This window comes from Varroa destructor, unplaced genomic scaffold, assembly GCF_002443255.2.
Source record: "Varroa destructor unplaced genomic scaffold, Vdes_3.0 BEIS01000001.1, whole genome shotgun sequence".
Taxonomy (NCBI): Eukaryota; Metazoa; Arthropoda; class Arachnida; order Mesostigmata; family Varroidae; genus Varroa; species Varroa destructor.
In genome coordinates, this window is record NW_019211454.1 from 65,193,179 (window position 1) to 65,208,266 (window position 15,088).

Sequence of the window (15,088 nt, forward strand, 5' to 3'; positions counted from 1 at the left end):
TAGGACAAAACACGGACGAGTCTTAGCCATGTTAGCTCGTTTCTACATATCTACGTGGTTTCTACAAAATAAGTACCCATACGACAAATACGTTCACCTATTGCTGTGATTATTTTGCGGGGTTGCAAGCACCCGTTATCATTTTACTGCAGTAAAAAGCTGACTATTATTTAATGGCGTTTATAATTACATCAAACACACAACAGCAGCAGTGTCACAGCAACTTCTACTACTCATACAGTACAAACGAGCGCTAATATGTTACAACTACCATTGGTAGCAACTGGTAAGTGGTGCTGTGGTGCTGTTACAGGGAGTATGTGACCGTCGTCTGCTTCAAATGGTTGTCGTAGTGGCGTTGGTGGGGACTGGCTGTTCTGATAGTCGCTGCATTTGGGGGTGTTCAGAGTGGCGCTACAGGCATCGAATTGATTCCGGAGCTGGGCTTGCAAGGTAGCAGCAGTGATAGCTGATGCTCTCTGCGCACGCGCATCTCTCTCGTTTTCCTTCTCCATTTCTTTTGGCGTTTTGTAGCTTTGTGCGCTCCGCTGCCGGTAATGCTGATGACGCTGGTGCTACTAGTGACATTGTTGTAATCGCTCCATCCATGTCGTTTGTGCCGCAATCTGATTTTTTCGTCGGCGCTCGCTAAAGCAATGGCAGCATTAACAGCTTGAGTGCATTGGGCATGGGACAGACGCGGTTCTTTAGCTGAAGTCCTCAAACCAGATTCTTCGTAAACCAGTCCCCGATGACTGTAGAAAGGCCCCACGGCTGCTACTACGACAACAACATCCGTCAGATTTCTTACTGGGTAAGGCTGTGCAGGTTTCAATCGTGGTTGTCTTAACTGCCACCGATGGCAATTGCAACTGCAGCACCAGCCGACGGAAAAGCAAAAGCAGGAGGAGCAAGTTGATGCTGCAGCAAACACGCGCGACCGAATGAAGCAAGAAGGCATCCAGCTTTCGAATGCAGTTCAACCAACTTTTTCAGTGGTGGTGCCGGTATTGGCGCTTCTTAAGGGGGTTTTCGACTATGAGTGAGAAGAATACGATGACTACTACGGCACCAGCGGCAGACAACGTGACGTTTGGTAGACGAACCGTTAGAGAATATGATGATTGGAAAGTTAAGCTTGGTCGGGGCCGCGTACTGACGTTAGATCCGATTTCCTATAGCCATAGTTGAGACCGCTCCTTTTTATCTCCTTCGGCGTTTCCTCATTTTTCCATTACCCTTCTCCTTCTATCAACATAACGAAGGGTTTTATTTCCCCTTATCCTCATAACGTGTCTGCTCCGAATCCTTCATCATTCTATATATATATATATATATATATATATATATATATATATATATTTGTGCGAGAATAATCAGCTGTTATCTCTAATGTAAAAAGAGATCGTAATAAATATATTAATGAAAAAGTATCTAACATGAGGAGTTTGTATTGCTGATTTTGGTTTTCACCCTTCTGTTTCGCCCATTGATAGCACCTAATTGCACGATACGTGTTACGCGAATTGGACCACGTATCGAATGTACTCCTAAACAACTAAAAGGCAGAATTAGAATATTTTAATGCATGCTGATGCTATGACCGAATAAGAAGAAATTACTTTTGGGAGCAGGGACCATAATTGCTTTTGCTGGCTTTTTAGGCATTCTCAAGCTTACAACGATTTCAAATAATGGATTTGTAAAAATAGCGCTTGCTTATTATTAATAAATTGCATATTATAACATATATCTATCGTAAGCAAAGGCGCAGACGCAACATTATTTTCTTAATTTTATTGTTCTCTGAGTAGACATTTTGAAATATTCACAAGTAGCGACTGCATCATTTCAACGAAATGTGCTAAGTATTGCTACAACGAAGAAAAAAAAAAAATGGCATTTCTTCTTATCATCATTGTCATTAAGCCGTCAGCTTTTCTCTCCGGAATGAAGATAGGCAATAGTAGCCACACAAACGAACAGCATTGACTGTCAACGGGCCGATAAGCCGGTAGAGATAGCCCTAGCTTTATACGACCAGTAGGCGTCTATCTGTCTATACGATGTTGTGGCGTTACATATCATTAGCAGGTAGCCCGGTGGGAATGACGCGACGGTGGCTATGACGGCGACCGTATTACCAACGGTTTTACAAGGTGCAAGTCGGATCTTCTAGCGTCTTGTTCAGTTTTCTGGTCGAGCGACTGCACCCATGATACGACCACGAGGCTTCTGTTGTTGTTGTTATTGTGATCGTTTGCAGCCACTCAAAACAATCACATTCTCAAGTTGAACTCGATTTTCTGACTTGTCAGACTAAATCGAAAGCCTGAAGGTTCGCGATCCACTGTTGGAGTGCTTATGACTATTACGCTTGTAGACGAAGACAACAACCAAATCTTGTTACCTCCCTTCCGAAGTGTTCTTCTGACCACAACGTACGGCTTCTCTACCCGTCGGCTTCGTCCTGTGTCAATTTGTGACTTTATGTGAATGTCAATGCGTGCGTGTGAATATCTGTGTCAGCGAGCGTTTCGAGCCTGATCCAGTTGTTATTTGATGGTGACGATCGCAGTGGCAGCGGGCGCATTGTATTGGCAATTGTGCGCTGGACTTGTTGCTGTGAGTAGCCACTGCTCCTTCGTAAGGCCCCGGATCGCCTGCTAACTTACTGACTAATGGCCGGCAAGCAAGCGGTATTCCATCCCATAGTCGTGTTGCCGACTGCTCTTGAGCGAAGCTCCCGGATCGTCGTCGTTGCCGTCACCACTACTGGTCCTCCTGAATTTACCTGCCAGCGCTACTTTGCCGTTCGCGTGTCTGTTAGCTAGTGCGTCGGCTGAACTGGTTGTACGGCGTTGGTGCCAAGACGCTGCCGGCGTCCGTACGTACCACGACAACGACCATTCTACTACGAGTGACTCGGGCTTCGACACGCCGGGGTTGAATGCTGGTCCCGCTCTGCCGTGAGTTTATTGTTGCTGCAGCCATCGTTGCATCGATGCTGGAACTGTGCCGTGGCTGCTGACGTACGCGACGAGTCGAAGTAACCAGCCGGCTACTGACTTACCTGCCGATTGGTCTTTCTGTAACGAAGCACAATAAACAGCTGCACTACGACGTGACGACCTGTCGCCCTGACAAGACGTCGACTTAGACCCTTTATCTATCTAGCTAGCTCTTATATAGCATGGCTGTGCTGTACGACGGCCTAAGCGCATACTCGGTTCCGACGAGTAGAGACACTAATATCGGTCAAGTCAACAACCATCGTTGGAGTTCGCATCCATTCGTCATAACTATCGAGGAGTGGGAACAACAGTTGATAACTGGATACCGGCGACGGCTATGGTCATCGGTTTGTTGTTTCGGCCGCCACGCGGACTTGCCCACAGCATAGCTGTTCGCATTGTTTTCTGTTGTTGTCGTCGTCGTCGTCTACGGCCGGCAGCCTCTACAGCTGGCGCTACTCGCAAATAGTTTTCCACGTCGGCTTCCTACTTCAGTATGTGCGTTGCCTTTATTTAGCCGTTGTCTCTGTTATTCGTGTGTAAAACTTGAGGTGAGTGAAGTTGATGGGGTGAGTTAGTGGCCAAAAAGCGGCGTCGTTGTCGTCTGCGGCAGCAACTGCAGGGCCCAGCCCGCTAGCCGAACCCGCTCTGTCTGTCGGTGGGTCGTCCAACTTGAACCGATTTGGTGGCCACAGTCCGTCCATCCATCCGTCCCGTACGCCGCAAGAAGAGAAGCGAGCGGCGGCTCAGGAGCTGACTGAAGCAGTGACCGATGGACCGACCGACCGACCGACCCACCGGCTGGATTGTGGCTTGCCAACCAACGGCTAGAAAAAAGAATTGTTACCAAGAGTCCGTTGACATTACATCGACACTACACCGATAGAGAGATGAGCGGGGTCAAGAAGGCATGAGAAATGCTGCCAATGGAAAGAGAAAGAGAGAATTGTAGCGGGTGGCAGATGAAAATCGCGATGGAAGCGCCAACCGACAACGTCGTCGCTGCCGTTAACAACAACTGCAGCAACAACGATTGAAATCAGTCGCAGTTTCACAGAGCTGAAATGGCGATGGCGACGGCAGCAGCGATGGTTCATCGGCTCGGACGGTCACCGGCGGCGGAGGAGATCCGGTGAATTTCACAATTCGACAAACGCGAACGACATGGCGGTGGCAGCTACAGCCGCAATGACGACGACAGCCACCGGTTGCAGTGGTGATGTTGACCGCCATCATTATATATAGTGAGAGCTTGAGACAAGTCAAATCAGCCTATGAAGGGAACGAAGATGCTAAAAGCATAGACGGACTTTTCTGCCTGCTGCTGCTGCTGCTGCTGCTGTTGTTGCTGCTGCTGCTGCTGCTGCTGCTGCTGCTGCTGCTGTTGCTGTTGCTGCTGCTGCTGCTGGTGTTGCTGCTGTATCAGACAGAAACATTGAAATATCTAGAACGAGAGGGTTAGCTAGAGAGAACGAAAGAGCGTGCGAGAGAAGAACAATCTGTTGCGTGCGCTGGCCGGAGCTTCGTGGTACCGTCGTTGTCATTTTTGGCTTGATTTCTTCTTCGCTTGGCGCCTAGCGTCATTACGTTGGAAGCTGCTGATGATAGCGTTCTGTTGCTTTCAAGCGGGTGACAACGTCACCATTTTTGCTATAAAGGCTAATAGTTGTTGTAGTAAATGCCGCCATTGGAATTGTTTCTATGAAAGCGGATCTATTTACAGATTGTACTGGAATAGGCTGTATAAAAACAATAGGAAGTTGACTGAGTCATATCCTGTATTGTCGACGATTAAGTATATGTAAAAAATTTGCCAATCCTACTGTGGTTTTACTTCATAAAAATTAATTCGCTGCATTACTCTAAAATGACTGAATTATGATCAGTATTGTACATTATTAAGGCATAAAGTTACATTTTGTCTCGGCACCTTCTGTTCAGTAGCAACCGCAAATAGTATTTAGTCAATTGAAGCAATGCATGTATATTAACCGTGTTCATTTCCACTGACATTGATACCTACGGACGGTGTATTGTAGCCTAAATTAAGGATAGCTGCATCCTAACACAGCAAGACGTTATCAGCAAAGACGACCGATGAATTGTCGTGTGTAATTGAAATCATCGATTTTTTTTTTAAACTACCTTAAAAAATGCATAATCATTCACATAGGCGATTATGCTTGTCTTTTAGGCGGACTGCTATTGAAATAGCCACTATACAGTCTGCTCTACGTTGCGCATGTTGGTACCGTTTCAATATGTCTCTTCTTTACCAGCAGCCTTTTCCCCCATCGATGTTTGTTTGTGTTTAGAAGTTGTCCGTACTACTGGTTTGCTGTTGTATTACTCAAGCTTCTACGCATCATGCCACTCAGCCCCATAGCCATATCGAGCTTATGGGGAACGCTTGTTGATGGTCGAGATGGCTGGTTTTTAGGAAGGAACGAAGCAAAGCAAGCGGTGCTAGCAGACGACAGCAGGCAGCCGGACCACGACAGCCACGGCGACGATAGAACGAGTGAACGGACGAGAAGCCTATCAGCGCAGCAGTGGCATAGCGCAGCAGCCTGGTCAAATGAAGGAACAGCAATTCACCGGACGAGAATAGATGAGAAGGACTGAGGAGGACGCAGGAGAACAGGCTGACTGTATGGGCTAGCAGCCAGCGGCGATAGTGTGGGTTAACTGTCGACACCGGGGAGAAGGCAAATCGATCAGGGAAGGTCGGTGGCAGTGAGGGGTTCAGAAAGGGCAGCGGACCTATCAGGGGAAGTGGAATCAGGCCAGGAGAGAATATAGAAATTGGGAGAATGAACAGAAGGAGTACGAGCAGAACGATTCAAAGGTTGACTATGGCGGGCGGAGGAAGGGGAAGACCGCGGGAACTGGGGTTTGTCGTCACCGCCGTGGCCGATGTTGCTTCGACAGCTGCGTCTGCTACTGATGATAATGATGATCGTGTGACTCATTCAGTCGCTCAGTCAGTCATACAATGATGATGTCCTGCGCCCCCGGTGAGCCGCCATGGAGTTTTCGTGGGTAGCAGCATAGCACGGTTGCTTACTCTGCCTGCTTCCTCGTTCAGAGAGGTCGGCGATCAGAGTTCGAAATGAAGCTTCAAACTCTGTCCTCCTTTGATAGGCTGAATAACAGCAGTAGCAAACCAAACGAGAGAAAACCGAACGGGTCGAGGGAATCGGATCGGGTCGTAGTGCAATTGCAAAGCGACTGCTGGGGAAAATCAACGCATCACTATAACCGTTTGTTTGTTTGGTTGGCTATAGCGTCGGCTTGAAACGCTTGTTTTCAGAAACGCTTGTGCACCAAAGGTTTTGAGATGGACGAGATAGATGGTAGCGATGCGTCTGATCAACTGGGGGGCCAAAGGGAAGGGACCACGGGGACACACGTGGGTAAGAAACAAAGAAAAGACATCGATAATTAGTTGGCGAATTGGAAGTCTTAAAGAACTGAACTATGATTGGCTGTAGAAGATGTCATAGCTGTAAGTAAAACCCAGAAAATGCCCGTACGGAAACCTGTCATATATCGGAATGATGTTTGCACGCACTTTGGAAAACACTCAGCTCGCTAATAGTTAAATGTCAAGATCGTTGTGCTTGGTGTATGTATAGTGGAATCGAAGCGATGATTTTTTTACCTGCTCACAATTTCGGGCCAATTTAGCCAATCATGCGCACACTTTCAGATATGTAAACCTTTTCTCAGCTGCTCCGAACAAAACCGAATAAAGCTTTTAAGTGCGTTCACAGCTTCGACGTTTCCTGATCAGGGCAAATAGCCCACACGATTCTGACATAGCGCACATGATAAGTGCATTTATCTATTTACAATAAGTATGTTTATCTATTTATTAACTTTTTATAATTTCGTTTTTTAGGTGGCTCATTTTGCATTTCGTACGGGATGTGAATGGAAAGTACCGTGGTTATAATTTCAATAACATATACGAGATAGGGATGCTATGCGATCCATAATACCAACAACAACAACAACTGATGACTCATATTCCAAAAATTTGGCGTGACAAAAAACATTTGCAGGAATACATACAGATATTTGGCTTAAGGTGGCTTTTCTAGGAACAGAAATTAAATAAGGAATTTCCAATAAAAAAGTACAGTCATAAAGCTATTTATTCATATGAATGTGTACGGGGTGGAGTCTGTCAACTTCAGACAAATACTATGTATAAATCATGCCGAGGTAGCCGGCTAAATTTAAATTTCTACAATGAAGAGGATCTCAGAATCGACGGATCCGATTCACTAGTCAATTTACGTATTGCAATCTAAACCTGAAGATGATAGAGTCGCAATACTCACCAACAATCACCTCTGACAGAAAACATTAAGGTTGTTGTTTGATAGAAAAAAAAAACACCAACGTAGCAAAGGGCTGAGAATTTGGATTAGCACTGCAAACGTTACACTCACTAATTGACCTCTCGGAAGGACACGGCTACGCGTTTGTGGCGACGAAGTGGACCGCGGACAGCCGTTGTCCTGCTTACGTATTGACGGCCCCGTAACGGACACGGGAATCAATTTGAGGCGAAGCTTATGTCGGCTTCATCAGCTCAACTAAGCAACAAATGAATAATTGCTATGGCGGCGCGGTAGCAGTGACCGCATCGACGTATTGCCTCGCGACATCAATTGAACAACTCTTAGGCTCCTGCGTCTATCAGTTTGTTATTCTCTAAACGTCTAACTGTGGACAACTGTTTTGTATTACTCCATTGAGCGTTGTGAAGTTTTTGGCAGAATATCGCGATCTGTGAGCGTATATCATTAGAGAAATATACCAGTTAAAACTCTGACGGGCACCGTAACTATAGACTATCGATCTGTTAAACGATTATTGTGAAAGGCAGTAGGTGAAATATAGGCTCGTCTAATTAGATGAGACACAAAATAGGAATAGCCGACTAGCTTGCGTTAACATAGCTAAAATCTATAATGATCAAAATGATCTGTCTTACATTGATCTACTAATACCCGTGGCACTAAACTAATACTTAATCTGGCAAATTCGGTGTACCTTTTTATTTGCGGATATCATCGTCAATGACAGACGATGCTGATTTTATGCCTAGCAGTAGGTACAAACATCGATTCTATAGATACGCTTGGAAAACAAGCTACATATAGAGCGAAAAAAAAATATGTAATACATGCCATGGCTACGTTGCCTTCCCCCTAGAAACTCCTCTCCCATAAATTTCCTTCCCCATAAATTAATACAATTCAATAATGAGTTTAGCTTCTACTTTAAAACACGTACATTTATGCACACATGCACATTATTGCACACAAGTAATTTCATTAACCAATATTTGCTTGTACTATTCGTCATGGACATGTAATGGGTATTGCGGCCGTCCGCCTGCCGCTAGAACCAAAAGTATGCTATATTAAATAAAAATCGAAAAAAGTAACTAAAACAACGAGTTGCGCGAGACACCTGTCGCTTTCGGATCCACAGCTCCGCTGATGGTGATGGGGTTGCGGATCGTAGCAGCGTTAATAACAATTGTAAGAGTCATGGTTAGTTAATAGCACGGCACTCCATTGACGTAACTGGTGAATTATCTCTTCTTGTGGGGGGCGGTGGAGGTAGCAGGGATAGTAAAGGGATATCCATCACCATTGAACTTTTACTTAACTGCAATATTTTGATATCAGGTGAAATTGAGGCAGGACAAAAAACTGCACTAAATAGAAGAATATGGCCGGGGTCGTTTGTTGCTGGTGCTGTTGTCGCCTCGAAAGGTAGCGTGGCCATCACCATCATGAGCTCTGTTCAAGTAAAAAAAAAAAGTGGAGAATGTAAATTTTGCTGTAGGAACATTTTCAGGAAGCGGAGCAATTTTTGCGCGTTTTAAGAAGTGAAAACTCTTTCTCGCTATTCTTTTGTTAAGGCATACTGTCGAAAATAGTTTTTTACACCCTATGCAGGCTATAAATCTGCTTTACATAGGTAAACAATTGTTGTTCTTAGTTCGGGGTCTTTCAGGTCGCGTACACCTTACCTGTGTCCACTCAGATCGGTATGACCGTGTTCTATGATCCCTAATTTGCCGCCTCCGCCCGATTAACGTATACAAAATCCCGGCTCGTTTTGTCGCGTTTCCGGTACCAAGTGTCGATGTTATTCTAGTTTGTTTCCCTTTTGTATCTGCTTCATAAATTTCATTTGGAAGCATATTTTTGTGTTTGGCGGGGCTATTTCCAGTTTTGTTTCGACCACTTTATATTGGGATGCTGTGTATTGTTATTTGTTTTGATGGATCTGTCCGTTATAATGTTGGCGTTCTTTTGTCGATATTAATGATGTCGTTCGGACAGTTGGTGGCGGGTGAATCCACGACGTTGGTACAACGTAAGTTACAATTTGCCAAGCGCAACTTCCTTGGGCCTGTCATCCACTGTGATTGTCTCTCCGTTACCATATGGTGTTAGTCGTTCGTGTTCATTATAATAATGTGAAGCCAGCAATGGTAAAGATTATCGGTAGAGTCGAACTTAGCGGTGCAACCTCGCAGATTTTAACAGTTACTTGAATCACGTTGGCATTCGTCGTTTGTTATATTTCGGTTTGATACATTGTTTCGACCATCTTGCCTCGCAGGTGGGACTATAGCTATACGAAATGTTATATTTCAACAGAAATGAGTCTATTATGAGCTTTAGGTAGAGGTCTGCCTGTTTTCGGCTAGGGGTTGTTAGCCTGGCTTACTTTCATTTGTTCATGTTGCCAAAAAGGTCTTTAACCGATATTACTACTCTGGTAATTTTTTGGGTTACCGCATACGTAGAAAATTTGGTATATTAAGCACTACGAAATCCAGTGAGCATATTAATTAGAGAAGTGGGCAGAACGTAGGGTTAAATATAACGATGTTTTAAAGACCTGGAGGAACCGATGAGTCGGCCAATAGAAATTCTAAACCCTTTGAAAACTTGGTTAGGTTCAGAAACAATCTGAAGTAGTACGAAATTTACATTGCAAATCCCAACTTAAAATCTTCCATTTCCTGATAGTTTATCCATATTTGCGTAGGCCCAGAGCACTTGCCCCGCTTTCCGAGTTTCACACCATAATTACTTTGTGCTATTGGCTATCACTGATGATCGGGGTTTCTTTTCAATCTTTATCCCTACATTTCGATTGTTGATACCACCTACGTCTCTCTGAAATCACCATGTCGTCTGCTACAAAATTTTTCTCGATTATTTCCGAGATATTCGAATCACAGTAAAACAAGGAACTTTTTTTGTCTGAAACTTTCATTTTAAGATTGACCTACTCTAATTCTATGTAATTAGAAATGTGAGACATTTCGTAACGTCTAAAATTATCGCTGCTTATGGCCCTCACAACACGTGACGAGGATGTGACGTGAACTAATGTGATCTGAGAGGCGCTGAGGTTTTGAATGGACCGGAGCAACTATGCCGACTATTTTTCTATTTCCTACAGCCTTCATTATTTAATCAATTAAAAATTTGAGTATAAAGTAAAATTGTTGTCAGCTTGGGCTTGGTTACTTGGACTTTAGTGTCACTGATAGTATCTATAAAAAAGGTAAAAGTACCTAACATTCGCAGGTGACGTAAAAGCTATGTATTCGTTACCAAAACCTTAATCCGAGATATTAGTCTAGTGTGTAGTGCGCGACAATATACAGGCAAGGCCATGTTGTTTCAAGTATCGGATGCTGTTGAGATCCGAATTGCCGGCTCCGACGCTTTAAATAGGCCTATTGCCCAGCACGCCCACTCGCTATCGACAACCTGGTTGTCTTCGAATTCCTGTAAGCCAATCGACCAATTCCGATCAGATGGTTAGCTGGGGGTGAAGAAGGCGCAAGCCCAATTTAAACAGGGTTCTTGTTAGAGATCGTCCGATCAATTTGTTGAATACAGGAGGTCGAGTCGAACCATTTTCGGACCCAGTGCGGTTGCCCTATGAAGTCGATTAGATTGCTGTCTCAGAGGTACGTGTGTTTTTCAACGGGTTCTGCTGCAACGACCAGCAGGCGTTGTTTTTCAGCTGCACCGTAACGATGTCACCTGCACCCTGTTTGGTGCTAGCCCCAATAGCTGTCTTTACTTAAGCTATCACGATGGGCTCTGTCAACACCGTAGATAGTCACCTAGTGAAAAATATCTACTGAAAGGTGAGTTATCTTTTTTTTTGGCGAGCGATGTCTATGATATTCGTCTCTTCTTAAACTAGGTTTGTATGCGTACATGAGTGGGCCGACTTTGGTTCGACAGCGTCATTGCGTGCATCCGATAGATCGAAAAGCGGAGAACCGCGGTCGTCGTTTTCGTTGCTATCGTGTAAGTTGTGTGGCCTGGTTAGGAAGGTGCTATTGGCCGGTGAGCAAGCGTACTCTGCTATACAAATGTGGGGCTCCCTTCTCCACCCGATGCGGAGGAGCAACTCCAGATTCAAAGGCGATAGTAGCCTCTAGACTATAGTTTGTCTTCTGCGTTAGACTCAGGCACCGCACACAGGCGAGCAGTACAGGAGCAGTTTTGGATTCGACCAGCTTAGGTTCGCTCTTACGGATCTTGCGGTCCTTCGCTGTCCCCAGCTGTACCTGCAGCATTCGTAGAGCTCGTCTCGTTCACCCCCCATACCAGACAGCCAAGCGTTGGCCTAGCTGCCGCTCGCCTCCGTTGGGTTTCTGTTCGTGATGTGCGAGTGGGCCAGTGGGCGACTGAACGAACCAAACAAGTTCCCAGTCGTTGCAGGCTACAGCGCCACAATAAATTCCTCGATTGGCAGTATCACCCGAACGCTAGCGATTTACAGAAACGCTCAAACCGGTGCTATTGCCTGGGCTTCCACGCACCGATGAAGGTACTGAGCAGCAGTCGTTGTATTTAGTTGAAGTACAGACGATTCAACTTATAATAAGACGCGCATTGAAGTTGATTCGTAGCGGACTACACTTCAAAGGAGCGGGAGGACTCGTCCGCTGTGGTCTCTTCTGAGCCTATTGAATAATTAGAAAAGGGCAGATACAGAAACCTACAGGTCACTACTATCAATAATAAATTTTACCTATATAACATTCGGTACGAGTATCCTCGAAATAAGTATGCAAAAAAATAATAAAAAATCCAAACTTAGTTCGTATTAATGGTAAAACAAGATTTTTGTTAACCAATTATATTTGGTATTGAAAATTCGTTTGTTGCCTAAGTATCGTCTTGGTTCCAAATGGCTCGTTCATAGTGACGATGTTAGCCTTTCAGAAGGTAAAAACGTAAAAATTGCTAGAGTAGGTCGGAGTTGTGTAGTATTATGTATGTTAAACGGTTATTGTATCGGTGTGGTCGAATTTTTTTCTCAGTTGTATCTTTGGAGGTCATTGGTAGCGATATAAGACCGGCAAGAAGAGGGTCGTGGCAGCAACAGCAAACACGACGAACACTCATCCAAACATAACAGGCGCCAGGCAATAATAACTCTGCCGACGCTGAGGATGGTTCCGACCTAGTAATCTAACTTTCGTCTTCTCCATCACGGCGGTTCTGATTGGGTCGTAGTCGCCGGATGTTGAAGCCGACTGACTGATATGGCCTAGCGGCAATAGAAAAGTGATAGAAGAATGGCTGCAGCAGCGGCGGCTGCTTTGGTGGTTATGAAGAGTGAAAGATACCCCAGCCAGCAGCCACCAGCCGCCGAGAGGCACCGCTAAGGTGGGGAGGGTGTTCTTCAAAAGCTGTGAGAATCGCAGCGAGCACAACCCCCTGAACCTCTGAATGTTACGCACAGGTTGTGTCACGTAGGCCAAGTACACAGGCACACTAGCTACTATTACTGCTACAAGTGTTAATAGTACGATGTTATTACGACGATAGGCGAGCACAAACAGACGACAAATGCTCGCGTGTACAGGGTACTTGGTTAGCTGAACCTTTAACAGAAGTTTCCTTGGAACCAATATATTAATATTCACCATCTATGTTTTTATCAATATAAGCAACTTGAAAAAAGAAATCATGCAGTTGAAAACAAACACGAAGCTCTAGTTTATTTTTGCACTTATTACGTATGCCTTACTTACTAGCAAGAGCAGCGTGTGTAAACGCCGATACTTTTTCTCCTACAAATACAGTGAAAAAAGTAAAAATATAATAGTCTAAAATATTTGCGCCTTCGATTCATCTTGTCCTTTTTGTCGTCATCCATCTCTTCATAGTCGCCATCGTCGTGGTTGTAATCTTGACCGCCGCCGAGCGCCTTCGACGACGTGGCCGACGCAGATCTTGCTGACGCTTCTGTTGCAGCTGATCGTGAACAGGTACAACAGAGGCTTCAGCAACAACAGCTCTTAAAGCCATGTATGTGTACCTAAATTAAGAAACGGCCTAAATAATTCACCATATTGTTATTCAACGCTCAACAGTTAAATTATGTTTGTGGTTTTACTCGGCGTGCACTGAACCTACTCAGTCTTCCCTCGTAAAGTAAGAAAGATCAGGTCACTACATAAAAGCTCATATTTTCTTGATTTCTCTGAAGCTCAGTCCGCTGATACTTCTGAGTATGTATATCTTACTTAGCATCATGCGTAAATGTCGTGGTGTTGGCCGCCGCTGCTATTGACCATCAACAGGTATAGCAGTAGCAACAACAGCGGCAGTAGAGCCTAAAATGCGTGGGGCTGTGGAACATGCATGCCCCAATGTGTGCGCTCGATTTAACTGACTTAACATTGCTTTAGCTGCCGTCTTTGACTAGTTTAGTCTTGCTCGTGGCGGTGCCTTAACTGGTGGGCCCCCGGCGATGGCCCGCTACCCACGGGCCGGCTGGCGGACAAAATCCGTCGAAATTCGCCTGTGGCTGCGGAGAAAGGAGCGAAGGGAGGGCAACGGCAGGGGGAGGAGATGGATGGGGATCTCCGGTTGGCCAACCAGTTTGCCGTCTGTTTCGTTAGTGATAGCTCTAGGGCTGGTGCGACGGCAGCTGTTACAGGTATCTAAAATTGAACACAAACGAAGAAGATGGGGCGAAGCACACCAAAAGGGACGAAGAGGAGGAAGCACTTCGCGGCATCGATAGCACTAGTAGTAAACTCGTTGTCGAAGCAAAGCCAGCAATGGCCGCCTGCAGTACTGACCGCGCGGTAGTCGACGTAGAGACATTCCGCTGGTTGCCGTTTGATGGTGCTGCTGCGGTTTATGCTGTTACGGCCACTACGGCCGTTGTCTTTGTCTGTCTTCAAACAGTCGAAACAAACAGGCAATCAAGTTAGCGAAAAGGGAACTGTGTTGTTGGCACTGGCGCTGCTACCGCCACCGCTTATCTTTTTTGTAGTGAATCCGTTCGTCTGAAACTTGTTGCTGTGCCGCATCGCGCTGCGTCAAGGATGGTAACGACTGTGCCTCATAGCAGACACCCGGCTGTCGGTAACTGTCGGCCAATCGCCCGATAGCTGCCGTCCTACCAAACTCGATTAAGCTAAACCAACTAATAAACTGCATAGAACCAAATGGAGGATCAAAGCGAACCAAGAGCTCTACGTGGCTCAGAAACCCGCTTCGCTATACGGTTAGTTACTGAGACGAACGGAGCGTCGAATAGCTATATCTAGTCAGTTAACCACCTAGGTCACCAAACGTCACTGTATATTCTCCGTACGTTTACATTTGTGCACCACCTTAGCTATTGTTACGGTCCTTACTCTTCGATTGCCACCGAGCGCCGTGATGCAAGAATACTTATATGCTGCAAGCAGCGACAGGGCGGGAGAGACTTGCCGTCATCGTAGCTGGGGACGATTTCACATATCGCACGCGATTATACACACTTACGTCCCCAAAGACCCACACGTGCCTAAGACAGACACTCTTTCACAATGCGCTAACGCACGCACGCCATGGCCTGTAACGAGCAGACCCAGAAGCCATCTAGCTATTAGAATCATCATTCATATTGTAAGTGTACAAATTATTCTATATTGTTACTGACAGTGACATAAATGTATCAATGATTGGTTTCTAATATCTACTTCCTGTGCTGTA

At 45.3% G+C, this 15,088-nt stretch overlaps 1 protein-coding gene across 8 annotated transcripts in view; it reads left to right on the plus strand.

Annotated features, from left to right (window-relative positions):
• LOC111243557 (uncharacterized) overlaps positions 1–15,088 on the plus strand; it is a 55,512-nt gene that overhangs the window by 16,208 nt on the left and 24,216 nt on the right. The window contains exon 1 of one of the 8 annotated variants that reach the window (XM_022789327.2): positions 6,919–15,001. The exons of the other annotated variants lie outside the window; for them this stretch is intronic. The gene's annotated coding sequence lies outside the window, so the exon portion shown is untranslated. Of the gene's footprint in view, positions 1–6,918; positions 15,002–15,088 lie in introns of those variants that run through there. 8 annotated transcript variants of the gene reach the window in all.